Source organism: Octopus bimaculoides, chromosome 2, assembly GCF_001194135.2.
Source record: "Octopus bimaculoides isolate UCB-OBI-ISO-001 chromosome 2, ASM119413v2, whole genome shotgun sequence".
Taxonomy (NCBI): domain Eukaryota; kingdom Metazoa; phylum Mollusca; class Cephalopoda; order Octopoda; family Octopodidae; genus Octopus; species Octopus bimaculoides.
The window spans coordinates 91,341,978-91,346,116 of record NC_068982.1 but is presented as its reverse complement, the minus strand read 5'-3'; positions in this window follow the sequence as shown (position 1 = coordinate 91,346,116).

Genomic DNA, 4,139 nt, shown 5'->3' with positions numbered 1-4,139 from the left:
TTCAGTTTAGGATTCTCAAAATGCCATTCTCTTCGTATATTCCATGTTTACTTTCTTCCATCTGCCTTTGCCTCTTTGTGTTTTTCTTTATCTCTTTATCAATAATATACACGTATAGAAAAACAGAAATTATCTAGGTCGGCACTTCAGTGTTTCAGAACAGTTAAGCATATCAATTAACACTGTATTTTTTTTTGGTTAAAATGTAATTTGTCTACATTATCTATTGTGAAAGGATATGGGTGTAATAATAAAGTAACGTTTTCAAGAGGTGAAAAATAAACTTATTAAAAAGAAATTATCTTTTCAGAGGGAAGAAAACCGACATGCATAAAGGATAAATGATTTATCCGTCCTCATACATTGTTATACTGCTTATAAATTTAGGAAAACCAAATAAAGAACGAAAATATTTGTCCTATGATTTCAAGGAAATGAATATAAAAAAGTATATCGTAGTTTACGTAAAACACAATCTCCACGCAGTGCAGAGTAAATATGAAACGGAGGTACCGTTCTAACAAAGTATCCAAGTAAAGCCTTTGATTTCTGCGTCTGTCTCTTACCCCACTCTCTCTCTCTCTCTCTCTCTTTCTTTCTTTCTTTCTTTCTTTCTCTCTCTCTCTCTCTCTCTCTCGCTCTCTCTCTCTCTCTTTACACACACGCATACACAGGGGTGAATTTAGTTCAAGTTATTATTTATTAGAGGTCAATGTTAATGTGTAACAGACACATTATGTTATTTTAGTAGTATAGATTTATTTTTGTGGTCTAACGTTGAAAAGGCGACTATTGATTTGTACAATAGCGTCATATGTAGAAAATGTGCTCACTAAAATGTTTCTTGTTTAAAAAAACAAAAAAACCCAAGTTGATTTAATAGGAATAGTTATCATTATGGTGTCTATAATAGATCATTAATGATCTGATTGGTTTCAACCAATCTCATTTACGAGAAAGATAGTAATTAGGGCCATTTATTGTATATGACAAGTTTAATACATCAAAATAGGGAAATAGAGTAGCAAATCCATTAATTAGTATGAATGAAGTCAGTCCATTTACCGTTGCCAGTCAAGTTGATTATTGTAATTCCTTTAATTAAAATTGGATTGGATCTGGGAAGTATTTCGAATATTTGATCAACTTAAAATACCAAGATTGAATCAGTATTATACTATTGTAATAAAGCATGTGCAGAATTACTGAATCGGAATTGATAATTTGCAGGTATTTAAGCGCAGTAAGGTCTTTGAAAATGAGGGTCTTGTTGCATATATTATTCTTGAAATTATTCTCGATATTAAAGTGGTGAGCTGGCAGAATCGTTAGCACGCTGGTTGAGATGCTTATCGGTATTTCATCTGACTCCATGTTCTGAGTTCAAATTTCGCTGAGGTCGACTTTGCCTGTCATCCTTTCGGGGTCGATAAGTAAAGTACCAGTTATGCACTGGGGTCGATGTAGTCGACTTAATCCTTTTGTCTGTCCTTGTTTGTGCCCTCTGTGTGTAGCCCCTTGTGGGCAACAAAGAAAGAAGAATCGTTAGCACGCTGGACGAAATTCTTAGCGGTATTTCATCTGTCTCCACGTTCTGAGTTCAAATTCCACTGAGGTCGACTTTGTTTTTCATCCTTTTCGGGTCGATGAATTAAGTACCAGTGAAACACTGGGATCGATGTAATCGGTTAGTCCCCTCCCACCAACATTTCAGGCCTGGTTCCTTTATTAGAAAGGATATTATTCTTGATATTAAGGCTGCGAGCTGGTAGAATCGCTACCTCACAGGGCAGAATGCTTAGCGGCCTTTCGCCCGTCTTTACGATCTGGGTTCAAATGCCATCATGGTCGACTTTGTCTTTTATCCTTTCAGGATCGATAAAATAGGTACCAGTGAAATCCTGGGGTCGATCTAATCGACTTACTCCGTCCTCAGAAATTGCTGGCCTTGTGCCAAACCGATATTATTCTTGATGTTATTCCTGTTTGCCTATAACAGCAAAGAATATAAAAAATCATTACCCGTAACTGCCAGCACGACGTAACGATAGAACAATATAAGCACAGGCTGAAGCCAGGGCAAGAGTTTCTTTTATTATTATTTACCTGTTTCAGTTATGGGATCGCAGCTATGTTGGGGCATCGCCTGGAAGAGTTTAATCAAACAGATTGATTCCATTATATATTTTTTATGTCTGGTATTTATTCTATCGGCCACTTTTGCCGAACCAGTTATTGTCATGGGGACCTAAACAAACCAACACCGGATGTCAAGCGGTGGTAGGGGACAAACACGAACCCAAAGATACACGTGCACACACGCACACACACACACACACACACACACACACACACACACACACACACACACACACACACACACACACACACACACATCCGACAGGCTTCTCTCAGTTTCCGTTTACCAAATCCACTGATAAGGCTTTGATCAGTCAGCTCGGGTCTACAGTAGAAGACACTTGTCCAAGGTACCACGCAGTGGTATCTTGGACCATGTTGGGAAGCAAACTTCTTATCACACGGCTACATCTGCACCTATATTCACATATGCATGCATACATACATACATACGTACATGCACACACACACACACATGTACTCATACATACATACATACATACATACATACATACATACATACATACATACATGTTAGCATAAACCTGAAGACCAGTGAAAAAGAGAATACCTACGCTGAACTATTGAGAAATCTGCAGTTACTCTATCCAGATTATAAGTTCAGGTGTATACTTGTAATTATTGGGCCTCTGGGTATGTAAAACATTGCCTAAATACTAATCTTAAGAAATTAGGCTTCTCAAAACCAGAAAGGAGAAAGTTGATTCGAAAACTACAGATTCAACCCATCACTGGAACTGTGAAAATCTGTAAAACTTTCCAGAAGTTTATCATTTCAATATATATGAGTATGTCTAGATATGCAACTATATGCGTGAGAAGACATACATAAAGCAAAACATACAAATCTGCACAAATACATACAAACAAAAATATCCTGTTGATGATATTGAGATTTCAATGAATGACCCCTGAATCTAGGTTAGAAACCGACTCTTTCGATATTGGCTAGAAATCTTGAAATAAAACTGAACAATGACATACATACATACATACATACATACATACATACATGCACACACACTGCCTAAGTACCAATCTTAAGAAATTAGGCTTCTCAAAACCAGAAAGGAGAAAGTTGATTCGAAAACTACAGATTCAACCCATCACTGGAACTGTGAAAATCTGTAAAACTTTCCAGAAGTTTATCATTTCAATATATATGAGTATGTCTAGATATGCAACTATATGCGTGAGAAGACATACATAAAGCAAAACATACAAATCTGCACAAATACATACAAACAAAAATATCCTGTTGATGATATTGAGATTTCAATGAATGACCCCTGAATCTAGGTTAGAAACCGACTCTTTCGATATTGGCTAGAAATCTTGAAATAAAACTGAACAATGACATACATACATACATACATACATGCACACACACTGCCTAAGTACCAATCTTGAGAAATTAGCCTTCTCAAAATCAGAAAGGAGAAAGCTGATTCGGAGACTACAGATCCAAACCATCACTGGAACAGTAAAAATCAGTAAAACTTTCCAGAAGTTTATCATTTAAGTATATACGAGCACGTCTAGATATGCAGGTATATGCATGCTGCACGTATACATACATACATACATACATACATACATACATACATACATACATAAAAATACCGTCGTTGATGTTGACATTCCAATGAAGGAGTCTTGGATCTAGTTTAGAAACCGGCTCTATCTCTATTGGCAAGGACTCTTGAAATAAAACTGAATAATGACATACATACATATATGTGATGGACTTTCACACAATTTCCCTCTATCAAATTTTCTCACCAGGCATTGGTCGGTCAGGGTTATAGTTGAAGGCACTTGCCCAAGGTGCCGTGCAGTGGCACTATACTTAATCGACGTGTTTGCCAAGCGAATTTCTTTGCTACATAGCCATGACTGCGCCAATGTATAAGTACAGAGAAAAGAAACAAAAAGGAAAAAACACTGTGCAAACACACACACACACACACACACACACA